General features: G+C 43.3%; 8 non-coding genes across 8 annotated transcripts; all 8 read right to left on the bottom strand.

Annotated features, from left to right (window-relative positions):
* Positions 1 to 1,734: 1,734 nt before the first annotated feature.
* trnav-aac (transfer RNA valine (anticodon AAC)) lies at positions 1,735 to 1,807 on the bottom strand. The gene has a single exon. It is a non-coding gene; the product is annotated as a tRNA-Val (tRNA).
* A 2,674-nt stretch (positions 1,808 to 4,481) lies between these two features.
* On the bottom strand, positions 4,482 to 4,554 carry trnav-aac (transfer RNA valine (anticodon AAC)). The gene has a single exon. It is a non-coding gene; the product is annotated as a tRNA-Val (tRNA).
* A 2,672-nt stretch (positions 4,555 to 7,226) lies between these two features.
* Positions 7,227 to 7,299, bottom strand: trnav-aac (transfer RNA valine (anticodon AAC)). The gene has a single exon. It is a non-coding gene; the product is annotated as a tRNA-Val (tRNA).
* A 2,674-nt stretch (positions 7,300 to 9,973) lies between these two features.
* On the bottom strand, positions 9,974 to 10,046 carry trnav-cac (transfer RNA valine (anticodon CAC)). Its single transcript has one exon. It is a non-coding gene; the product is annotated as a tRNA-Val (tRNA).
* A 2,673-nt stretch (positions 10,047 to 12,719) lies between these two features.
* Positions 12,720 to 12,792, bottom strand: trnav-cac (transfer RNA valine (anticodon CAC)). Its single transcript has one exon. It is a non-coding gene; the product is annotated as a tRNA-Val (tRNA).
* Positions 12,793 to 15,462: 2,670 nt separating this feature from the next.
* On the bottom strand, positions 15,463 to 15,535 carry trnav-cac (transfer RNA valine (anticodon CAC)). The gene has a single exon. It is a non-coding gene; the product is annotated as a tRNA-Val (tRNA).
* Positions 15,536 to 18,209: 2,674 nt separating this feature from the next.
* On the bottom strand, positions 18,210 to 18,282 carry trnav-cac (transfer RNA valine (anticodon CAC)). Its single transcript has one exon. It is a non-coding gene; the product is annotated as a tRNA-Val (tRNA).
* Positions 18,283 to 20,934: 2,652 nt separating this feature from the next.
* Positions 20,935 to 21,004, bottom strand: trnav-aac (transfer RNA valine (anticodon AAC)). Its single transcript has one exon. It is a non-coding gene; the product is annotated as a tRNA-Val (tRNA).
* Positions 21,005 to 26,001: the final 4,997 nt, after the last annotated feature.

Raw genomic sequence — 26,001 nt, 5'->3', positions numbered from 1 at the left:
TCTAAGTAAAAGCCCATGTGATTCAGGGCGAAGTGGCAAATTGGATCCAAATTTGGCTCAGAGGCAGGAAGCAAAAGGTAATGTTTGATGGGTGTTTTTGTGACTGGAAGGATGTTTCCAGTGTGGTTCCACAGTTTTCAGTGCCAGATCCATTGCTTTTTATGGTATTTATCAATGATCTAAACTTGAATATAGGTGTTATGATTACGAAGTTTTCAGGTGTTATTAAAATAGGCAGTGTGGTTGATAATGAAGAAGAAAGCTGGAGACTCCAGGAAGATATCAATCAACTGATAAGGGGGTAGAGCAGTGGCAAACTGAATTTAATCCAGAGATGTGAGAGATCGCGCATTTGTGGAGGGCTAACAAGGAAAGGGAATACACATCAACTGGTATGACATTGAGAAGTGTAGAGGAAAAAAGGTAACTGGGATTGCTTGTCCACAGATCCCTGAAGGTAGCTGACCAGTTGGAAAAGTTGATTAAGAATTCATATGGAATGGTTGCATTTATTGGCAGAAGCAAGGAACAGAACAGCAAGTGGGTTATGCTAGAACTGTATAAAATTCTGGTTAGGCCACAGCTGGAGTTCTGCGTGCAGTTCTGGTCACCGCATTGAAGGAAGAACGTGCATACGCTGGAGAGGGTACAGAGGAGATTTACGTAGATGTTGCCGGGAGTGGAGCAACTTTGCTATGAGGACAGATTGAATAGGATGGGTTTGTTTTCCTTGGAACAGAGGAGGCTGATGGGCGACAGCATTGAGGTGTATAAAAATAGGAGGGGCCTAGATATTGTTGATTAAAAGGGTCTATTTCACATAGTGGAGTGGTCAACAACCAGGCTGCATAATTTAAAAGTAATTAGTGTAAGGGTTAAAGGGGATTTGAAGTGAACATTCTGCATGCAGATGTTTGTGGGGGTCTCAAACTCACTGCCTGAAAGTGTGGTGCAGGCAGAAACCCTCACCACATTTAACCAGTTCTTAGATGTGCACATGAAATGCAATAAGGTGCAGGGGTACACACCTAAAACTGGGCATTTGTTGGCCGGTGCAGATACGATGGGCTTAAATGACTCCTTCCATGCTGTAAACCTCTATGATTATATAATTATCGGTTAGGATTACTTTCATGATGCAAAACGTGGCAATCAGATAATTAATGGTGTTTCCAGTGAAGAAGTGTTCGTGCAAGCTGGGGCTCGAACTCAGGAAGCTGAGATCAAGCATCTTGTGAGGCTGTTGTTCGGAGCAGGTGGAGCGTTGTCTCGAACGGTGGCATTTTGAAGCCCAGTGAAGGGCGGTAAACCGCTGTTTGATGCTGCATTCTCCGCTTTCCGCCGGCAGCGGCTCATTGGAGAGTGTGGGAGCGGAAGTTAGGGCTTGTTCCGCCCTCACTCACTCTGGAGCTGGGGAAGAGCGATTAGTCGATGGGTTTGTTTGTGGCTTTAATTTTCTGTTGTGAAGCGTGGTGGCGTGGCAGGATCCTTTAATAATCTCTCACAGCTGACCTGAATGCACGGAATGTGCAGCTTTGAGATATGGTTTCTCCAGCGTCAGGGCTGGAAACGGGAGGGAGTGAGAGACACTGTGTAGAATTTGAGTGTGAACAGAACTGCAGAGAGAAATCAGCAAATGGAACAGCATCGTGAGACACTGCACTCTGTTAACATTGAATCACTAATATGAATGATTTAATTTTATCTTATCATGAATTGAACACGTTTGCATAATGTTTCCGCCCGATTTCGAACCGGGGACCTTTCGCGTGTTAGGCGAACGTGATAACCACTACACTACGGAAACGCTGTGGCAGTAACATTGTTGGGAACATAACCAGAGCTTTAACCTCAACAGCTGGACGACACTTCTGGAGCTTGTGTCACGAGAACAGAATGACGGTGCTATATTTAGCAAGGTTGTGAGTGTGGCAGGAATTGATCCCGTGTTTATCTGCCTTTATACATAGGAACAGGAGTGGCCATTCCTCAGCAAGTGGTTAGAATCTGGAATACACTTCTCTAAAGGGCGGTGGAGTCAGACTCAATCTTATCTTTCAAAACGGAGTTGGATAAGTATCCGAATGAAAAAAATTGCACAGCTGTGGGTAAATGACAGGGGAGTGAGACTTGTTGAGAGTTGGCATGGGCTCGACGGGCTGCATCCATTCCCTCATGCTTTGATTCTATAAGTTAGTGGCACATTTAATAGTGTGCATGTCAGCAGAATATTGAAAGGGACATGGATTCAGTCGGCACAACGAGAGGCATCTGATTCAGAAGATTCCGGTGCATGAAAATTCGGGTTTAATGACTTTAAAAGCATCATTTTTCTTTTGTGAAGATTCGGTCAGAGAAATGTTTGAAAAAGAATTTTTTGCTGAAAAGGGCTCAGCACTTCATCTTCTTTTTGGCTGTTAGGGCCACACTTCTTTTCGATGGTATTCTTCCAGAATGTATATTTTCTTTGCTGTTTCACAATAACCAGTCCCTTGCACTGCAGTCTATCTCACTGTTTCCAACGTCTCATATACATGTTACCAGCAATGAACATTTTGAAGCAGACTTCTAAAGCACAGTGTCCAAAATGGTTTATGGATTCAGAGGTAAAGTGCAGAGCACAGATAAGTTATTCAATTAAGGATTCTCCTTCAGTTAACATTTCTTTAGTTGTGCAAATGAAGATCATAAGTCAATTAATGATGTTTTCCCATGAAGGCAGGATAACATTTAATGATTATGCATTTTCTAAGTAAAAGCCCATGTGATTCAAGGCGAAGTGGCAAATTGGATCCAAATTTGGCTCAGAGGCAGGAAGCAAAGGGTAATGTTTGATGGGTGTTTTTGTGACTGGAAGGATGTTTCCAGTGGGGTTCCACAGTTTTCAGTGCCAGATCCATTGCTTCTTATGGTATTTATCAATGATCTAAACTTGAATATAGGTGTTATGATTACGAAGTTTTCAGGTGTTATTAAAATAGGCAGTGTGGTTGATAATGAAGAAGAAAGCTGGAGACTCCAGGAAGATATCAATCAACTGATAAGGGGGTAGTGCAGTGGCAAATTGAATTTAATCCAGAGATGTGAGAGATCGCGCATTTGTGGAGGGCTAACAACGAAAGGGAATACTCATCAACTGGTATGACATTGAGAAGTGTAGAGGAACAAAGGTAACTGGGATTGCTTGTCCACAGATCCCTGAAAGTAGCTGACCAGTTGGAAAAGTTGATTAAGAAGTCATATGGAATGATTGCATTTATTGGCAGAAGCAAGGAACAGAGCAGCAAGTGGGTTGTGCTAGAACTGTATAAAATTCTGGTTAGGCCACAGCTGGAGTACTGCGTGCAGTTCTCGTCACCGCATTGAAGGAAGAACGTGAATACGCTGGAGAGGGTACAGAGGAGATTTACGTAGATGTTGCCGGGAGTGGAGCAACATTGCTATGAGGACAGATTGGATAGGATGGGTTTGTTTTCCTTGGAACAGAGGAGGCTGATGGGCGACCGCATTGAGGTGTATAAAAATAGGAAAGGCCTAGATATTGTTGATTAAAAGGGTCTATTTCACATAGTGGAGTGGTCAACAACCAGGCTGCATAATTTAAAAGTAATTAGTGTAAGGGTTAAAGGGGATTTGAAGTGAACATTCTGCATGCAGATGTTTGTGGGGGTTTCAAACTCACTGCCTGAAAGTGTGGTGCAGGCAGAAACCCTCACCACATTTAACAAGTTCTTAGATGTGCACATGAAATGCAATAAGGTGCAGGGGGACACACCTAAAACTGGGCATTTGTTGGCCGGTGCAGATACGTTGGGCGTAAATGACTCCTTCCATGCTGTAAACCTCTATGATTATATAATTATCGGTTAGGATTACTTTCATGATGCAAAACGTGGCAATCAGATAATTAATGCTGTTTCCAGTGAAGAAGTGTTCGTGCAAGCTGGGGCTCGAACTCAGGAAGCTGAGATGAAGCATCTTATGAGGCTGCTGTTCGGAGCACGGGGAGCGTTGTCTGGAACGGTGGCATTTTGCAGCCCAGTGAAGGGCGGTAAACCGCTGTTTGATGCTGCATTCTCCGCTTTCCGCCGGCAGCGGCTGATTGGAGAGTGTGGGAGCGGAAGTTAGGGCTTGTCCCGCCCTCACTCACTCTGGAGCTGAGGAAGAGCGATTAGTCGATGGGTTTGTTTGTGGCTTTAATTTTCTGTTGTGAAGCGTGGTGGCGTGGCAGGATCCTTCAATAATCTCTCACAGCTGACCTGAATGCACGGAATGTGCAGCTTTGAGATATGGTTTCTCCAGCGTCAGGGCTGGAAGCGGGAGGGAGTGAGAGACACTGTGTAGAATTTGAGTGTGAACAGAACTGGAGAGAGAAATCAGCAAATGGAACAGCATCGTGAGACACTGCACTCTGTTAACATTGAACCACCAATATGAATGATTTAATTTTATCTTATCATTAATTGAACACGTTTGCATAATGTTTCCGCCCGGTTTTGAACCGGGGACTTTTCGCGTGTTAGGCGAACTTGATAACCACTACACTACGGAAACGCTGGTGCAATAACATCGTTGGGAACATAACCAGAGCTTTAACCTCAACAGCTGGACTACACTTCTGGAGCTTGTGTCACGAGAATCGAATAACGGTGCGATATTGCAAGGTTGTGAGTGTGGCAGGAATTGATCCCGTGTTTCTCTGCCTTTATACATAGGAACAGGAGTGGCCATTCCTCAGCAAGTGGTTAGAATCTGGAATACACTTCTCTAAAGGGCGGTGGAGTCAGACTCAATCTTATCTTTCAAAACGGAGTTGGATAAGTATCCGAATGAAAAAAATTGCACAGCTGTGGGTAAATGACAGGGGAGTGAGACTTGTTGAGAGTTGGCATGGGCTCGACGGGCTGCATCCATTCCGTTATTCTTTGATTCTATAAGTTAGTGGCACATTTAATAGTGTGCATGTCAGCAGAATATTGAAAGGGACATGGATTCAGTCGACACAACGAGAGGCATCTGATTCAGAAGATTCGGGTGCACGAAAATTCGGGTTTAATGACTTTAAAAGCATCATTTTTCTTTTATGAAGATTCGGTCAGAGAAATGTTTGAAAAATAATTTTTTGCTGAAAAGGGCTCAGCACTTTATCTTCTTTTTGGCTGTTAGGGCCACACTTCTTTTCGATGGTATTCTTCCAGAATGTATATTTTCTTTGCTGTTTCACAATAACCAGTCCCTTGCACTACAGTCTATCTCACTGTTTCCAACGTCTCATGTACATGTTACCAGCAATGAACATTTTGAAGCAGACTTCTAAAGCACAGTGTCCAAAATGGTTTATGGATTCAGAGCTAAAGTGCAGAGCACAGATAAGTTATTCAATTAAGGATTCTCCTTCAGTTAACATTTCTTTAGTTGTGCAAATGAACATCATCAGTCAATTAATGATGTTTTCCCACAAAGGCAGGATAACATTTAATGATTATGCATTTTCTAAGTAAAAGCCCATGTGATTCAGGGCGAAGTGGCAAATTGGATCCAAATTTGGCTCAGAGGCAGGAAGCAAACGGTAATGTTTGATGGGTGTTTTTGTGACTGGAAGGATGTTTCCAGTGGGGTTCCACAGTTTTCAGTGCCAGATCCATTGCTTTTTATGGTATTTATCAATGATCTAAACTTGAATATAGGTGTTATGCTTACGAAGTTTTCAGGTGTTATTAAAATAGGCAGTGTGGTTGATAATGAAGAAGAAAGCTGGAGACTCCAGGAAGATATCAATCAACTGATAAGGGGGTAGAGCAGTGGCAAATTGAATTTAATCCAGAGATGTGAGAGATCGCGCATTTGTGGAGGGCTAACAAGGAAAGGGAATACACATCAACTGGTATGACATTGAGAAGTGTAGAGGAACAAAGGTAACTGGGATTGCTTGTCCACAGATCCCTGAAGGCAGCTGACCAGTTGGAAAAGTTGATTAAGAAGTCATATGGAATAGTTGCATTTATTGGCAGAAGCAAGGAACAGAACAGCAAGTGGGTTATGCTAGAACTGTATAAAATTCTGGTTAGGCCACAGCTGGAGTACTGCGTGCAGTTCTGGTCACCGCACTGAAGGAAGAACGTGAATACGCTGGAGAGGGTACAGAGGAGATTTACGTAGATGTTGCCGGGAGTGGAGCAACTTTGCTATGAGGACAGATTGGATAGGATGGGTTTGTTTTCCTTGGAACAGAGGAGGCTGAAGGGCGACCGCATTGAGGTGTATAAAAATAGGAGACGCCTAGATATTGTTGATTAAAAGGGTCTATTTCACATAGTGCAGTGGTCAACAACCAGGCTGCATAATTTAAAAGTAATTAGTGTAAGGGTTAAAGGGGATTTGAAGTGAACATTCTGCATGCAGATGTTTGTGGGGGTCTCAAACTCACTGCCTGAAAGTGTGGTGCAGGCAGAAACCCTCACCACATTTAACCAGTTCTTAGATGTGCACATGAAATGCAATAAGGTGCAGGGGTACACACCTAAAACTGGGCATTTTTTGGCCGGTGCAGATACGATGGGCGTAAATGACTCCTTCCATGCTGTAAACCTCCATGGTTATATAATTATCGGTTAGGATTACTTTCATGATGCAAAACGTGGCAATCAGATAATTAGTGCTGTTTCCAGTGAAGAAGTGTTCGTGCAAGCTGGGGCTCGAACTCAGGAAGCTGAGATGAAGCATCTTATGAGGCTGCTGTTCAGAGCACGGGGAGCGTTGTCTGGAACGGTGGCATTTTGCAGCCAAGTGAAGGGCGGTAAACCGCTGTTTGATGCTGCATTCTCCGCTTTCCGCCGGCAGCGGCTGATTGGAGAGTGTGGGAGCGGAAGTTAGGGCTTGTCCTGCCCTCACTCACTCTGGAGCTGAGGAAGAGCGATTAGTCGATGGGTTTGTTTGTGGCTTTAATTTTCTGTTGTGAAGCGTGGTGGCGTGGCAGGATCCTTTAATAATCTCTCACAGCTGACCTGAATGCAAGGAATGTGCAGCTTTGAGATCTGGTTTCTCCAGCGTCAGGGCTGTAAACGGGAGGGAGTGAGAGACACTGTGTAGAATTTGAATGTGAACAGAACTGCAGAGAGAAATCAGCAAATGGACCAGCATCGTGAGACACTGCACTCTGTTAACATTGAACCACTAATCTGAATGATTTAATTTTATCTTATCATTAATTGAACACGTTTGCATAATGTTTCCGCCCGGTTTCGAACCGGGGACTTTTCGCGTGTTAGGCGAACGTGATAACCACTACACTACAGAAACGCTGTGGCAGTAACATTGTTGGGAACATAACCAGAGCTTTAACCTCAACAGCTGGACTACACTTCTGGAGCTTGTGTCACGAGAATAGAATAACGGTGCTATATTTAGCAAGGTTGTGAGTGTGGCAGGAATTGATCCCGTGTTTCTCTGCCTTTATACATAGGAATAGGAGTGGCCATTCCTCAGCAAGTGGTTAGAATCTGGAATACACTTCTCTAAAGGGCGGTGGAGTCAGACTCAATCTTATCTTTCAAAACGGAGTTGGATAAGTATCCGAATGAAAAAAATTGCACAGCTGTGGGTAAATGACAGGGGAGTGAGACTTGTTGAGAGTTGGCATGGGCTCGACGGGCTGCATCCATTCCCTTATTCTTTGATTCTATAAGTTAGTGGCACATTTAATAGTGCGCATGTCAGCAGAATTTTGAAAGGGACATGGATTCAGTCGACGCAACGAGAGGCATCTGATTCAGAAGATTCGGGTGCACGAAAATTCGGGTTTAATGACTTTAAAAGCATCATTTTTCTTTTATGAAGATTCGGTCAGAGAAATGTTTGAAAAATAATTTTTTGCTGAAAAGGGCTCAGCACTTCATCTTCTTTTTGGCTGTTAGGGCCACACTTCTTTTCGATGGTATTCTTCCAGAATGTATATTTTCTTTGCTGTTTCACAATAACCAGTCCCTTGCACTACAGTCTATCTCACTGTTTCCAACGTCTCATGTACATGTTACCAGCAACGAACATTTTGAAGCAGACTTCTAAAGCACAGTGTCCAAAATGGTTTATGGATTCAGAGCTAAAGTGCAGAGCACAGATAAGTTATTCAATTAAGGACTCTCCTTCAGTTAACATTTCTTTAGTTGTGCAAATGAAGATCATCAGTCAATTAATGATGTTTTCCCATGAAGGCAGGAAAACATTTAATGATTATGCATTTTCTAAGTAAAAGCCCATGTGATTCAGGGCGCAGTGGCAAATTGGATCCAAATTTGGCTCACAGGCAGGAAGCAAAGGGTAATGTTTGATGGGTGTTTTTGTGGCTGGAAGGATGTTTCCAGTGGGGTTGCACAGTTTTCAGTGCCAGATCCATTGCTTTTTATGGTATTTATCAATGATCTAAACTTGAATATAAGTGTTATGATTACGAAGTTTTCAGGTGTTATTAAAATAGGCAGTGTGGTTGATAATGAAGAAGAAAGCTGGAGACTCCAGGAAGATATCAATCAACTGATAAGTGGGTAGAGCAGTGGCAAATTGAATTTAAACCAGAGATGTGAGAGATCGCGCATTTGTGGAGGTCTAACAAGGAAAGAGAATACACATCAACTGGTATGACATTGAGAAGTGCAGAGGAACAAAGGTAACTGGGATTGCTTGTCCACAGATCCCTGAAGGTAGCTGGCCAGTTGGAAAAGTTGGTTAAGAAGTCATATGGAATGGTTGCATTTATTGGCAGAAGCAAGGAACAGAACAGCAAGTGGGTTATGCTAGAACTGTATAAAATTCTGGTTAGGCCACAGCTGGAGTACTGCATGCAGTTCTAGTCACCGCATTGAAGGAAGGACGTGAATACGCTGGAGAGGGTACAGAGGAGCTTTACGTAGTTGTTGCCGGCAGTGGAGCAACTTTGCTATGAGGACAGATTGGATAGGATGGGTTTGTTTTCCTTGGAACAGAGGAGGCTGATGGGCGACAGTATTGAGGTGTATAAAAATAGGAGGGGCCTAGATATTGTTGTTTAAAAGGGTCTATTTCACATAGCGGAGTGGTCAACAACCAGGCTGCATAATTTAAAAGTAATTAGTGTAAGGGTTAAAGGGGATTTGAAGTGAACATTCTGCATGCAGATGTTTGTGGGGGTCTCAAACTCACTGCCTGAAAGTGTGGTGCAGGCAGAAACCCTCACCACATTTAACAAGTTCTTAGATGTGCACATGAAATGCAATAAGGTGCAGGGGGACACACCTAAAACTGGGCATTTGTTGGCCGGTGCAGATACGATGGGCTTAAATGACTCCTTCCATGCTGTAAACCTCTATGATTATATAATTATCGGTTAGGATTACTTTCATGATGCAAAACGTGGCAATCAGATAATTAATGGTGTTTCCAGTGAAGAAGTGTTCGTGCAAGCTGGGGCTCGAACTCAGGAAGCTGAGATGAAGCATCTTATGAGGCTGCTGTTCGGTGTACGGGGGGCGTTGTCTCGAACGGTGGCATTTTGCAGCCCAGTGAAGGGCGGTAAACCGCTGTTTGATGCTGCATTCTCCGCTTTCCGCCGGCAGCGGCTGATTGGAGAGTGTGGGAGCGGAAGTTAGGGCTTGTCCCGCCCTCACTCATTCTGGAGCTGGGGAAGAGCGATTAGTCGATGGGTTTGTTTGTGGCTTTAATTTTCTGTTGTGAAGCTTGGTGGCGTGGCAGGATCCTTTAATAATCTCTCACAGCTGACCTGAATGCACGGAATGTGCAGCTTTGAGATATGGTTTCTCCAGCGTCAGGGCTGGAAACGGGAGGGAGTGAGAGACACTGTGAAGAATTTGAGTTTGAACAGAACTGCAGAGAGAAATCAGCAAATGGACCAGCATCGTGAGACACTGCACTCTGTTAATATTGAACCACGAATATGAATGATTTAATTTTAGCTAATCATTAATTGAACACGTTTGCATAATGTTTCCTCCCGGTTTCGAACCAGGGACCTTTCGCGTGTGAGGCGAACGTGATAACCACGACACTACGGAAATGCTGTGGCAGTAGCATGGTTGGGAACATAACCAGAGCTTTAACCTCAACAGCTGAACTACACTGATGGAGCTTGTGTCACGAGAATAGAATGACGGTGCTATATTTAGCAAGGTTGTGAGTGTGGCCGGAATTGATCCCGTGTTTCTCTGCCTTTATACAGAGGAACAGGAGTGGCCATTCCTCAGCAAGTGGTTAAAATCTGGAATACACTGCTCTAAAGGGCGGTGGAGTCAGACTCATTCTTATCTTTCAAAACGAGTTGGATAAGTATCCGAATGAAAAAAATTGCACAGCTGTGTGTAAATGACAGGGGAGTGAGACTTGTTGAGAGTTGGCATGGGCTCGACGGGCTGCAACCATTCCCTTATTCTTTGATTGTATAAGTTAGTGGCACATTTAATAGTGTGCATGTCAGCAGAATATCGAAAGGGACATGGATTCAGTCGGCACAACGAGAGGCATCTGATTCAGAAGATTTGTGTGCACGAAAATTCGGGTTTAATGACTTTAAAAGCATCATTTTTGTTTTGTGAAGATTCGGTCAGTGAAATGTTTGGGAAAAGAATTTTTTGCTTAAAAGGGCTCAGCACTTCATCTTCTTTTTGGCTGTTAGGGTCACACTTCTTTTCGATGGTATTCTTCCAGAATGTATATTTTCTTTGCTGTTTCACAATAACCAGTCCCTTGCACTACAGTCTATCTCACTGTTTCCAACGTCCCATGTACATGTTACCAGCAAGGAACATTTTGAAGCAGACTTCTAAAGCACACTGTCCAAAATGGTTTATGGATTCAGAGGTAAAGTGCAGAGCACAGATAAGTTATTCAATTAAGGACTCTCCTTCAGTTAACATTTCTTTAGTTGTGCAAATGAAGATCATCAGTCAATTAATGATGTTTTCCCATGAAGGCAGGATAACATTTAATGATTATGCATTTTCTAAGTAAATGCCCATGTGATTCAGGGCGAAGTGGCATATTGGATCCAAATTTGGCTCAGAGGCAGTAAGCAAAGGGTAATGTTTGATGGGTGTTTTTGTGACTGGAAGGATTATTCCAGTGGGGTTCTGCAGTTTTCAGTGCCAGATCCATTGCTTTTTATGGTATTTATCAATGATCTAAACTTGAATATAGGTGTTATGATTACGGAGTTTTCAGGTGTTATTAAAATAGGCAGTGGGTTGATAATGAAGAAGAAAGCTGGAGACTCCAGGAAGATATCAATCAACAGATAAGAGGGTAGAACAGTGGCAAATTGAATTTAATCCAGAGATGTTAGTGATAGCGCATTTGTGGAGGGCTAACAAGGAAAGGGAATATACATCAACTGGTATGACATTGAGAAGTGTAGAGGAACAAAGGAAACTGGGATTGCTTGTCCACAGATCCCTGAAGGTAGCTGGCCAGTTGGAAAAGTTGGTTAAGAAGTCATATGGAATGGTAGCATTTATTGGCAGAAGCAAGGAACAGAACAGCAAGTGGGTTATGCTAGAACTGTATAAAATTCTTGTTAGGCCACAGCTGGAGTACTGCGTGCAGTTCTAGTCACCGCATTGAAGGAAGGACGTGAATACGCTGGAGAGGGTACAGAGGAGATTTACGTAGTTGTTGCCGGGAGTGGAGCAACTTTGCTATGAGGACAGATTGGATAGGATGGGTTTGTTTTCCTTGGAACAGAGGAGGCTGATGGGCGACAGTATTGAGGTGTATAAAAATAGGAGGGGCCTAGATATTGTTGTTTAAAAGGGTCTATTTCACATAGCGGAGTGGTCAACAACCAGGCTGCATAATTTCAAAGTAATTAGTGTAAGGGTTAAAGGGGATTTGAAGTGAACATTCTGCATGCAGATGATTGTGGGGGTCTCAAACTCACTGCCTGAAAGTGTGGTGCAGGCAGAAACCCTCACCACATTTAACAAGTTATTAGATGTGCACATGAAATGCAATAAGTTGCAGGGGGACACACCTAAAACTGGGCATTTGTTGGCCGGTGCAGATACGATGGGCTTAAATGACTCCTTCCATGCTGTAAACCTCTATGATTATATAATTATCGGTTAGGATTACTTTCATGATGCAAAACGTGGCAACCAGATAATTAATGGTGTTTCCAGTGAAGAAGTGTTCGTGCAAGCTGGGGCTCGAACTCAGGAAGCTGAGATGAAGCATCTTATGAGGCTGCTGTTCGGTGTACGGGGAGCGTTGTCTCGAACGGTGGCATTTTTCAGCCCACTGAAGGGCGGTAAACCGCTGTTTGATGCTGCATTCTCCGCTTTCCGCCGGCAGCGGCTGATTGGAGAGTGTGGGAGCGGAAGTTAGGGCTTGTCCCGCCCTCACTCATTCTGGAGCTGGGGAAGAGCGATTAGTCGATGGGTTTGTTTGTGGCTTTAATTTTCTGTTGTGAAGCTTGGTGGCGTGGCAGGATCCTTTAATAAAAGCTGACAGCTGACCTGAATGCACGGAATGTGCAGCTTTGAGATATGGTTTCTCCAGCGTCAGGGCTGGAAACGGGAGGGAGTGAGAGACACTGTGAAGAATTTGAGTGTGAACAGAACGGCAGAGAGAAATCAGCAAATGGACCAGCATCGTGAGACACTGCACTCTGTTAATATTGAACCACTAATATGAATGATTTAATTTTATCTAATCATTAATTGAACACGTTTGCATAATGTTTCCGCCCGGTTTCGAACCGGGGACCTTTCGCGTGTGAGGCGAACGTGATAACCACTACACTACGGAAACGCTGTGGCAGTAGCATTGTTGGGAACATAACCAGAGCTTTAACCTCAACAGCTGGACTACACTTATGGAGCTTGTGTCACGAGAATAGAATGACGGTGCGAAATTTAGCAAGGTTGTGAGTGTGGCAGGAATTGATCCCGTGTTTCTCTGCCTTTATACATCGGAAAAGGAGTGGCCATTCCTCAGCAAGTGGTTAAAATCTGGAATACACTTCTCTAAAGGGCGGTGGAGTCACACTCATTCTTATCTTTCAAAACGAGTTGGATAAATATCCGAATGAATAAAATTGCACAGCTGTGTGTAAATGACAGGGGAGTGAGACTTGTTGAGAGTTGGCATGGGCTCGACGGGCTGCAACCATTCCCTTATTCTTTGATTGTATAAGTTAGTGGCACATTTAATAGTGTGCATGTCAGCAGAATATTGAAAGGGACATGGATTCAGTCGGCACAACGAGAGGCATCTGATTCAGAAGATTTGGGTGCACGAAAATTCGGGTTTAATGACTTTAAAAGCATCATTTTTGTTTTGTGAAGATTCGGTCAGAAAAATGTTTGGGAAAAGAATTTTTTGCTGAAAAGGGCTCAGCACTTCATCTTCTTTTTGGCTGTTAGGGTCACACTTCTTTTCGATGGTATTCTTCCAGACTGTATATTTTCTTTGCTGTTTCACAATAACCAGTCCCTTGCACTACAGTCTATCTCACTGTTTCCAACGTCCCATGTACATGTTACCAGCAAGGAACCTTTTGAAGCAGACTTCTAAAGCACACTGTCCAATATGGTTTATGGATTCAGAGGTAAAGTGCAGAGCACAGATAAGTTATTCAATTAAGGACTCTCCTTCAGTTAACATTTCTTTAGTTGTGCAAATGAAGATCATCAGTCAATTAATGATGTTTTCCCATGAAGGCAGGATAACATTTAATGATTATGCATTTTCTAAGTAAAAGCCCATGTGATTCAGGGCGAAGTGGCAAATTGGATCCAAATTTGGCTCAGAGGCAGGAAGCAAAGGGTAATGTTTGATGGGTGATTTTGTGACTGGAAGGATGTTTCCAGTGGGGTTCCACAGTTTTCAGTGCCAGATCCATTGCTTTTATGGTATTTATCAATGATCTAAACTTGATTATAGGTGTTATGATCACGAAGTTTTCAGGTGTTTTTAAAATAGGCAGTGGGTTGATAATGAAGAAGAAAGCTGGAGAAACAGGAAGATATCAATCAACTGATAAGGGGGTAGAGCAGTTGCAAATGGAATTTAATCCAGAGATGTGAGAGATCGCGCATTTGTGGAGGGCTAACAAGGAAAGGGAATACACATCAACTGGTATGACATTGAGAAGTGTAGAGGAACAAAGGTAACTGGGATTGCTTGTCCACAGATCCCTGAAGGTAGCTGGCCAGTTGGAAAAGTTGGTTAAGAAGTCATATGGAATGGTTGCATTTATTGGCAGAAGCAAGGAACAGAACAGCAAGTGGTTTATGCTAGAACTGTATAAAATTCTGGTTAGGCCACAGCTGGAGTACTGCGTGCAGTTCTAGTCACCGCATTGAAGGAAGGACGTGAATACGCTGGAGAGGGTACAGAGGAGCTTTACGTAGTTGTTGCCGGCAGTGGAGCAACTTTGCTATGAGGACAGATTGGATAGGATGGGTTTGTTTTCCTTGGAACAGAGGAGGCTGATGGGCGACAGTATTGAGGTGTATAAAAATAGGAAGGGCCTAGATATTGTTGTTTAAAAGGGTCTATTTCACATAGCGGCGTGGTCAACAACCAGGCTGCATAATTTAAAAGTAATTAGTGTAAGGGTTAAAGGGCATTTGAAGTGAACATTCTGCATGCAGATGTTTGTGGGGGTCTCAAACTTACTGCCTGAAAGTGTGGTGCAGGCAGAAACCCTCACCACATTTAACAAGTTCTGAGATGTGCACATGAAATGCAATAAGGTGCAGGGGGACACACCTAAAACTGGGCATTTGTTGGCCGGTGCAGATACGATGGGCTTAAATGACTCCTTCCATGCTGTCAACCTCTATGATTATATAATTATCGGTTAGGATTACTTTCATAATGCAAAACGTGGCATCAGATAATTAATGGTGTTTCCAGTGAAGAAGTGTTCGTGCAAGCTGGGGCTCGAACTCAGGAAGCTGAGATGAAGCATCTTATGAGGTTGCTGTTCGGTGTACGGGGAGCGTTGTCTCGAACGGTGGCATTTTGCAGCCCAGTGAAGGGCGGTAAACCGCTGTTTGATGCTGCATTCTCCGCTTTCCGCCGGCAGCGGCTGATTGGAGAGTGTGGGAGCGGAAGTTAGGGCTTGTCCCTCCCTCACTCATTCTGGAGCTGGGGAAGAGCGATTAGTCGATGGGTTTGTTTGTGGCTTTAATTTTCTGTTGTGAAGCGTGGTGGCGTGGCAGGATCCTTTAATAAAAGCTCACAGCTGACCTGAATGCACGGAATGTGAAGCTTTGAGATATGGTTTCTCCAGCGTCAGGGCTGGAAACGGGAGGGAGTGAGAGACACTGTGAAGAATTTGAGTGTGAACAGAACTGTAGAGAGAAATCAGCAAATGGAACAGCATCGTGAGACACTGCACTCTGTTACCTTTGAACCACTAATATGAATGATTTAATTTTATCTTATCATTAATTGAACACGTTTGCATAATGTTTCCGCCCGGTTTCGAACCGGGGACCTTTCGCATGTGAGGCGAACGTGATAACCACTACACTACGGAAACGCTGTGGCAGTAGCATTGTTGGGAACATAACCAGACCTTTAACCTCAACAGCTGGACTACACTTATGGAGCTTGTGTCACGAGAATAGAATGACGGTGCTATATTTAGCAAGGTTCTGAGTGTGGCAGGAATTGATCCCGTGTTTCTCTGCCTTTTTCCATAGGAACAGGAGTGGCCATTCCTCAGCAGGTGGTTAGAATCTGGAATACACTGCTCTAAAGGGCGGTGGAGTCAGACTCAATCTTATCTTTCAAAACGGAGTTGGATTAGTATCCGAATGAAAAAAATTGCACAGCTGTGGGTAAATGACAGGGGAGTGAGACTTGTTGAGAGTTGGCATGGGCTCGACGGGCTGCAACCATTCCCTTATTCTTTGATTCTATAAGTTAGTGGCACATTTAATAGTGTGCATGTCAGCAGAATATTGAAAGGGACATGGATTCAGTCGGCACAACGAGAGGCATCTGATTCAGAAGATTCGGGTGCACGAAAATTCGGGTTTAATGACTTTAAAAGCATCATTTTTGTTTTGTGAAGATTCGGACAGAGAAATGTTTCGGAAAAGAATTTTTTGTTGAAAAGGGCTCAGCACTTCATCTTCTTTTTGGCTGTTAGGTCAACACTTCTTTTCGATGGTATTCTTCGAGATGGATATTTTCTTTGCTGTTTCACAATAACCAATCCCTTGCACTACAGTCTGTCTCACTGTTTCCAACGTCCCATGTAAATGTTACCAGCAAGGAACATTTTGAAACAGACTTCTAAAGCACAGTTTCCAAAATGGTTTATGGATTCAGAGGTAAAGTGCAGAGCACAGATAAGTTATTCAATTAAGGACTCTCCTTCAGTTAACATTTCTTTAGTTGGTGCAAATGAAGATCATCAGTCAATTAATGATGTTTTCCCATGAAGGCAGGATAACATTTAATGATTATGCATTTTCTAAGTAAAAGCCCATGTGATTCAGGGCGAAGTGGCAAATTGGATCCAAATTTGGCTCAGAGGCAGGAAGCAAAGGGTAATGTTTGATGGGTGTTTTTGTGACTGGAAGGATGTTTCCAGTGGGGTTCCACAGTTTTCAGTGCCAGATCCATTGCTTTTATGGTATTTATCAATGATCTAAACTTGAATATAGGTGTTATGATTACGAAGTTTTCAGGTGTTATTAAAATAGGCAGTGTGGTTTATAATGAAGAAGAAAGCTGGAGACTCCAGGAAGATATCAATCAACTGATAAGGGGTTAGAGCAGTGGCAAATGGAATTTAATCCAGAGATGTGAGAGATCACGCATTTGTGGAGGGCTAACAAGGAAAGGGAATACAATTCAACTGGTATGACATTGAGAAGTGTAGAGGAACAAAGATAACTGGGATTGCTTGTCCACAGAACCCTGAAGGTAGCTGGCCAGTTGGAAAAGTTGGTTAAGAAGTCATATGGAATGGTTGCATTTATTGGCAGAAGCAAGGAACAGAACAGCAAGTGGGTTATGCTAGAACTGTATAAAATTCTGGTTAGGCCACAGCTGGAGTACTGCGTGCAGTTCTGGTCACCGCATTGAAGGAAGAACGTGAATACGCTGGAGAGGGTACAGAGGAGATTTACGTAGATGTTGCCGGGAGTGGAGCAACATTGCTATGAGGACAGATTGGACAGGATGGGTTTGTTTTCCTTGGAACACAGGAGGCTGATGGGCGACAGCATTGAGATGTATAAAAATAGGAGGGGCCTAGATATTGTTGATTAAAAGGGTCTATTTCACATAGTGGAGTGGTCAACAACCAGGCTGCATAATTTCAAAGTAATTAGTGTAAGGGTTAAAGGGGATTTGAAGTGAACATTCTGCAAGCAGATGTTTGTGGGGGTCTCAAACTCACTGCCTGAAAGTGTGGTGCAGGCAGAAACCCTCACCACATTTAACAAGTTCTAAGATGTGCACATTAAATGCAATAAGATGAATGGGTACTCACCTAAAACTGGGCATTTGTTGGCCGGTGCAGATACGATGGGCTTAAATGACTCCTTCCATGCTGTAAACATCTATGATTATATAATTATCGGTTAGGATTACTTTCATGATGCAAAACGTGGCAATCAGATAATTAATGGTGTTTCCAGTGAAGAAGTGTTCCTGCAAGCTGGGGCTCGAACTCAGGAAGTTGAGATGAAGCATCTTATGAGGCTGCTGTTTGGTGTACGGGGAGCGTTTTCTCGGACGGTGGCATTTTGCAGCCCAGTGAAGGGTGGTAAACCGCTGTTTGATGTTGCATTCTCCGCTCTCCACCGGCAGCCACTGATTGGAGAGTGTGGGAGCGGAAGTTAGGGCTTGTCCCGCCCTCACTCACTCTGGAGCTGGGGAAGAGCGATTAGTCGATGGGTTTGTTTGTGGCTTTAATTTTCTGTTGTGAAGCGTGGTGGCGTGGCAGGATCCTTTAATAATCTGTCACAGCTGACCTGAATGCACGGAATGTGCACCTTTGAGATATGGTTTCTCCAGCGTCAGGGCTGGAAACGGGAGGGAGTGAGAGACACTGTGCAGAAGTTGAGTGTGTACAGAACTGCAGAGAGAAATTAGCAAATGGAACAGCATCGTGAGACACTGCACTCTGTTATTATTGAACCACTAATATGAATGATTTAATTTTATCTAATCATAAATTGAACACGTTTGCATAATGTTTCCGCCCGGTTTCGAACCGGGGACCTTTCACGTGTGAGGCGAACGTGATAACCACTACACTACGGAAACGCTGTGGCAGTAACACCGTGGGGAACATAACCAGAGCTTTAACCTCAACAGCTGGACTACACTTTTGGAGCTTGTGTCACGATAATAGAATGACGGTGCTATATTTAGCAAGGTTGTGAGTGTGGCAGGAATTGATCGCGTGTTTCTCTGCCTTTATACATGGGAACAGGAGTGGCCATTCCTCAGCAAGTGGTTAGAATCTTGAATACACTGCTCTAAAGGGCGGTGGAGTCAGATTCAATCTTATCTTTCAAACCGAGTTGGATAAGTATCCTAATGAAAGAAATTGCACAGCTTTGGGTAAATGACAGGGGAGTGAGACTTGTTGAGAGTTGGCATGGGCTCGACGGGCTGCAACCATTCCCTTATTCTTTGATTCTATAAGTTGTGGCACATTTGATAGTGTGCATGTCAGCAGCATATTGAAAGGGACATGGATTCAGTCGGCACAACGAGAGGCATCTGATTCAGAAGATTCGGGTGCACGAAAATTCGGGTTTAATGACTTTAAAAGCATAATTTTTGTTTTGTGAAGATTCGGTCAGAGAAATGTTTGGGAAAAGCATTTTTTGCTGAAAAGGGCTCAGCCCTTCATCTTCTTTTTGGCTGTTAGGGCCACACTTCTTTTCGATGGTATTCTTCCAGACTGTATATTTTCTTTGCTGTTTCACAATAACCAGTCCCTTGCACTACAGTCTATCTCATTGTTTCCAACGTCCCATGTACATGTTACCAGCAAGGAACATTTTGAAACAGACTTCTAAAGCACAGTGTACAAAATGGTTTATGGATTCAGAGGTAAAGTGCAGAGCACAGATAACTTATTCAATTAAGGACTCTCCTTCAGTTAACATTTCTTTAGTTGTGCAAATGAAGATCATCAGTCAATTAATGATGTTTTCCCATGAAGGCAGGATAACATTTAATGATTATGCATTTTCTAAGTAAAAGCCCATGTGATTCAGGGCGAAGTGGCAAATTGGATCCAAATTTGGCTCAGAGGCAGGAAGCAAAGGCTAATGTTTGATGGGTGTTTTTGTGACTGGAAGGATGTTTCCAGTGGGGTTCCACAGTTTTCAGTGCCAGATCCATTGCTTTTTATGGTATTTATCAATGATCTAAACTTGAATATAGATGTTATGATTCCGAAGTTTTCAGGTGTTATTAAAATAGGCAGTGTGGTTGATAATGAAGAAGAAAGCTGGAGACTCCAGGAAGATAACAATCAACTGATAAGGTGGTAGAGCAGTGGAAAATGAGAGATCGCGCATTTGTGGAGGGCTAACAAGGAAAGGGAATACACATCAACTGGTATGACATTGAGAAGTGTAGAGGAACAAAGGTAACTGGGATTGCTTGTCCACAGATCCCTGAAGGTCGCTGACCAGTTGGAAAAGTTGATTAAGAATTCATATGGAATGGTTGCATTTATTGGCAGAAGCAAGGAACAGAACAGCAAGTGGGTTATGCTAGAACTGTATAAAATAGTGGTTAGGCCACAGCTGGAGTTCTGCGTGCAGTTCTGGTCACCGCATTGAAGGAAGAACGTGAATACGCTGGAGAGGGTACAGAGGAGATTTACGTAGATGTTGCCGGGAGTGGAGCAACTTTGCTATGAGGACAGATTGGATAGGATGGGTTTGTTTTCCTTGGAACAGAGGAGGCTGATGGGCGACCGCATTGAGGTGTATAAAAGTAGGAGGGGCCTAGATATTGTTGATTAAAAGGGTCTATTTCACATACTGGAGTGGTCAACAACCAGGCTGCATAATTTAAAAGTAATTAGTGTAAGGGTTAAAGGGGATTTGAAGTGAACATTCTGCATGCAGATGTTTGTGGGGGTCTCAAACTCACTGCCTAAAAGTGTGGTGCAGGCAGAAACCCTCACCACATTTAACCAGTTCTTAGATGTGCACATGAAATGCAATAAGGTGCAGGGGTACACACCTAAAACTGGGCATTTGTTGACCGGTGCAGATACTATGGGCGTAAATGACTCTTTCCATGCTGTAAACCTCTATGATTATATAATTATCGGTTAGGATCACTTTCATGATGCAAAACGTGGCAATCAGATAATTAATGGTGTTTCCAGTGAAGAAGTGTTCGTGCAAGTTGGGGCTCGAACTCAAGAAGCTGAGATGAAGCATCTTATGAGGCTGCTGTTCGGAGCACGGGGAGCGTTGTCTGGAACGGTGGCATTTTGCAGCCCAGTGAAGGGCAGTAAACCGCTGTTTGATGCTGCATTCTCCGCTTTCCGCCGGCAGCGGCTGATTGGAGAGTGTGGGAGCGGAAGTTAGGGCTTGTCCCGCCCTCACTCACTCTGGAGCTGAGGAAGAGCGATTAGTCGATGGGTTTGTTTGTGGCTTTAATTTTCTGTTGTGAAGCGTGGTGGCGTGGCAGGATCCTTTAATAATCTCTCACAGCTGACCTGAATGCACGGAATGTGCAGCTTTGAGATATGGTTTCTCCAGCGTCAGGGCTGGAAACGGGAGGGAGTGAGAGACACTGTGTAGAATTTGAGTGTGAACAGAACTGCAGAGAGAAATCAGCAAATGGAACAGCATCGTGAGACACTGCACTCTGTTAACATTGAACAACTAATCTGAATGATTTAATTGTATCTTATAATTAATTGAACACGTTTGCATAATGTTCAGCCCGGTTTCGAACCGGGGACCTTTCGCTTGTTAGGCGAACGTGATAACCACTACACTACGGAAACACTGGTGCAGTAACATCGTTGGGAACATAACCAGAGCTTTAACCTCAACAGCTGGACTACACTTCTGGAGCTTGTGTCACGAGAATCGAATTACGGTGCTATATTTAGCAAGGTTGTGAGTGTGGCAGGAATTGATCCCGTGTTTCTCTGCCTTTATACATAGGATCAGGAGTGGCCATTCCTCAGCAAGTGGTTAGAATCTGGAATACACTTCTCTAAAGGGCGGTGGAGTCAGACTCAATCTTATCTTTCAAAACGGAGTTGGATAAGTCTCCGAATGAAAAAAATTGCACAGCTGTGGGTAAATGACAGGGGAGTGAGACTTGTTGAGAGTTGGCATGGGCTCGACGGGCTGCATCCATTCCCTTATTCTTTGATTCTATAAGTTAGTGGCACATTTAATAGTGTGCATGTCAGCAGAATATTGAAAGGGACATGGATTCAGTCGGCACAACGAGAGGCATCTGATTCAGAAGATTCCGGTGCATGAAAATTCGGGTTTAATGACTTCAAAAGCATCATTTTTCTTTTGTGAAGATTCGGTCAGAGAAATGTTTGAAAAATAATTTTTTGCTGAAAAGGGCTCAGCACTTCATCTTCTTTTTGGCTGTTAGGGCCACACTTCTTTTCGATGGTATTCTTCCAGAATGTATATTTTCTTTGCTGTTCCACAATAACCAGTCCCTTGCACTGCAGTCTATCTCACTGTTTCCAACGTCTCATCTACATGTTACCAGCAATGAACATTTTGAAGCAGACTTCTAAAGCACAGTGTCCAAAATGTTTTATGGATTCAGAGGTAAAGTGCAGAGCACAGATAAGTTATTCAATTAAGGATTCTCCTTCAGATAACATTTCTTTAGTTGTGCAAATGAAGATCATCAGTCAATTAATGATGTTTTCCCATGAAGGCAGGATAACATTTAATGATTATGCATTTTCTAAGTAAAAGCCCATGTGATTCAGGGCGAAGTTGCAAATTGGATCCAAATTTGGCTCAGAGGCAGGAAGCAAAGGGTAATGTTTGATGGGTGTTTTTGTGACTGGAAGGATGTTTCCAGTGTGGTTCCACAGTTTTCAGTGCCAGATCCATTGCTTTTTATGGTATTTATCAATGATCTAAACTTGAATATAGGTGTTATGATTACGAAGTTTTCAGGTGTTATTAAAATAGGCAGTGTGGTTGATAATGAAGAAGAAAGCTGGAGACTCCAGGAAGATATCAATCAACTGATAAGGGGGTAGAGCAGTGGCAAACTGAATTTAATCCAGAGATGTGAGAGATCGCGCATTTGTGGAGGGCTAACAAGGAAAGGGAATACACATCAACTGGTATGACATTGAGAAGTGTAGAGGAACAAAGGTAACTGGGATTGCTTGTTATCAGATCCCTGAAGGTAGCTGACCAGTTGGTAAAGTTGATTAAGAATTCATATGGAATGGTTGCATTTATTGGCAGAAGCAAGGAACAGAACAGCAAGTGGGTTATGCTAGAACTGTATAAAATTCTGGTTAGGCCACAGCTGGAGTACTGCGTGCAGTTCTGTTCACCGCATTGATGGAAGAACGTGAATACGCTGGAGAGGGTACAGAGGAGATTTACGTAGATGTTGCCGGGAGTGGAGCAACTTTGCTATGAGGACAGATTGGATAGGATGGGTTTGTTTTCCTTGGAACAGAGGAGGCTGATGGGCGACAGCATTGAGGTGTATAAAAATAGGAGGGGCCTAGATATTGTTGATTAAAAGGGTCTATTTCACATAGTGGAGTGGTCAACAACCAGGCTGCATAATTTAAAAGTAAATAGTGTAAGGGTTAAAGGGGATTTGAAGTGAACATTCTGCATGCAGATGTTTGTGGGGGTCTCAAACTCACTGCCTGAAAGTGTGGTGCAGGCAGAAACCCTCACCACATTTAACCAGTTCTTAGATGTGCACATGAAATGCAATAAGGTGCAGGGGTACACAGCTAAAACTGGGCATTTGTTGGCCGGTGCAGATACGATGGGCTCAAATGACTCCTTCCATGCTGTAAACCTCTATGATTATATAATTATCGGTTAGGATTACTTTCATGATGCAAAAAGTGGCAATCAGATAATTAATGGCGTTTCCAGTGAAGAAGTGTTCGTGCAAGCTGGGGCTCGAACTCAGGAAGCTGAGATCAAGCATCTTGTGAGGCTGTTGTTCGGAGCAGGTGGAGCGTTCTCTCGAACGCTGGCATTTTGCAGCCCAGTGAAGAGCGGTAAAGCGCTGTTTGATGCTGCATTCTCCGCTTTCCCCCGGCAGCGGCTGATTGGAGAGTGTGGGAGCGGAAGTAAGGGCTTGTCCCGCCCTCACTCACTCTGGAGCTGGGAAAGAGCGATTAGTCGATGGGTTTGTTTGTGGCTTTAATTTTCTGTTGTGAAGCGTGGTGGCGTGGCAGGATCCTTTAATAATCTCTCACAGCTGACCTGAATGCACGGAATGTGCAGCTTTGAGATATGGTTTCTCCAGCGTCAGGGCTGGAAACGGGAGGGAGTGAGAGACACTGTGTCGAATTTGAGTGTGAACAGAACTGCAGAGAGAAATCAGCAAATGGAACATCATCGTGAGACACTGCACTCTGTTAACATTGAACCACTAATATGAATGATTTAATTTTATCTTATCATTAATTGAACACGTTTGCATAATGTTCCCGCCCGGTTTCGGAATGGGGACTTTTCGCGTGTGAGGCGAACGTGATAACCACTACACTACGGAAACGCTGTGGCAGTAACATTGTTGGGAACATAACCAGAGCTTTAACCTCAACAGCTGGACTACACTTCTGGAGCTTGTGTCACGAGAATCGAATGACGGTGCTATATTTAGCAAGTGTGTGAGTGTGGCAGGAATTGATCCCGTGTTTCTCTGCCTTTATACATAGGAACAGGAGTGGCCATTCCTCAGCAAGTGGTTAGAATCTGGAATACACTGCTCTAAAGGGCGGTGGAGTCAGACTCAATCTTATCTTTCAAAACGGAGTTGGATAAGTATCCGAATGAAAAAAATTGCACAGCTGTGGGTAAATGACAGGGGCGTGAGATTTGTTGAGAGTTGGCATGGGCTCGACGGGCTGCATCCATTCCCTTATTCTTTGATTCTATAAGTTAGTGGCACATTTAATAGTGTGCATGTCAGCAGAATATTGAAAGGGACATGGATTCAGTCGGCACAACGAGAGGCATCTGATTCAGAAGATACGGGTGCACGAAAATTCGGGTTTAATGACTTTAAAAGCATCATTTTTGTTTTGTGAAGATTCGGTCAGAGAAATGTTTGGGAAAATAATTTTTTGCTGAAAAGGGCTCAGCACTTCATCTTCTTTTTGGCTGTTAGGGTCACACTTCTTTTCGATGGTATTCTTCCAGAATGTATATTTTCTTTGCTGTTTCACAATAACCAGTCCCTTGCACTACAGTCTATCTCATTGTTTCCAACGTCCCATGTACATGTTACCAGCAAGGAACATTTTGAAGCAGACTTCTAAAGCACAGTGTCCAAAATGGTTTATGGATTCAGAGGTAAAGTGCAGAGCACAGATAAGTTATTCAATTAAGGACTCTCCTTCAGTTATCATTTCTTTAGTTGTGCAAATGAAGATCATCAGTCAATTAATGATGTTTTCCCATGAAGGCAGGATAACATTTAATGATTATGCATTTTCTAAGTAAAAGCCCATGTGATTCAGGGCGAAGTGGCAAATTGGATCCAAATTTGGCTCAGAGGCAGGAAGCAAATGGTAATGTTTGATGGGTGTTTTTGTGACTGGAAGGATGTTTCCAGTGGGGTTCCACAGTTTTCAGTGCCAAAACCATTGCTTTTATGGTATTTATCAATGATCTAAACTTGAATATAGGTGTTATGATTACGAAGTTTTCAGGTGTTATTAAAATAGGCAGTGTGGTTGATAATGAAGAAGAAAGCTGGAGACTCAAGGAAGATATCAATCAACTGATAAGGGGGTAGAGCAGTGGCAAATTGAATTTAATCGAGAGATGTGAGAGATCGCGCATTTGTGGAGGGCTAACCAGGAAAGGGAATACACATCAAGTGGTATGATATTGAGAAGTGTAGAGGAACAAAGGTAACTGGGATTGCTTGTCCACAGATCCCTGAAGGAAGCTGGCCAGTTGGAAAAGTTGGTTAAGAAGTCATATGGAATGGTTGCATTTATTGGCAGAAGCAAGGAACAGAACAGCAAGTGGGTTATGCTAGAACTGTATAAAATTCTGGTAAGGCCACAGCTGGAGTACTGCGTGCAGTTCTGGTCACCGCATTGAAGGAAGAACGTGAATACGCTGGAGAGGGTACAGAGGAGATTTACGTAGATGTTGCCGGGAGTGGAGCAACTTTGCTATGAGGACAGATTGAATAGGATGGGTTTGTTTTCCTTGGAACAGAGGAAGCTGATGGGCGACAGCATTGAGGTGTATAAAAATAGGAGGAGCCTAGATATTGTTGATTAAAAGGGTCTATTTCACATAGTGGAGTGGTCAACAATCAGGCTGCATAATTTAAAAGTAATTAGTGTAAGGGTTAAAGGGGATTTGAAGTGAACATTCTGCATGCAGATGTTTGTGGGGGTCTCAAACTCACTGCCTGAAAGTGTGGTGCAGGCAGAAACCCTCACCACATTTAACCAGTTCTTAGATGTGCACATGAAATGCAATAAGGTGCAGGTGTACACAACTAAAACTGGGCATTTGTTGGCCGGTGCAGATACGATGGGCTTAAATGACTCCTTCCATGCTGTAAACCTCTATGATTATATAATTATCGGTTAGGATTACTTTCATGATGCAAAACGTGGCAATCAGATAATTAATGGTGTTTCCAGTGAAGAAGTGTTCGTGCAAGCTGGGGCTCGAACTCAGGAAGCTGAGATGAAGCATCTTATGAGGCTGCTGTTCGGTGTACGGGGAGCGTTGTCTCGAATGGTGGCATTTTGCAACCCAGTGAAGGGCGGTA

The sequence above is a fragment of the Pristiophorus japonicus genome, chromosome 3 (genome assembly GCF_044704955.1).
Source record: "Pristiophorus japonicus isolate sPriJap1 chromosome 3, sPriJap1.hap1, whole genome shotgun sequence".
Classification (NCBI taxonomy): Eukaryota; Metazoa; Chordata; class Chondrichthyes; family Pristiophoridae; genus Pristiophorus; species Pristiophorus japonicus.
This window is presented reverse-complemented; position numbering and strand designations above follow the sequence as displayed.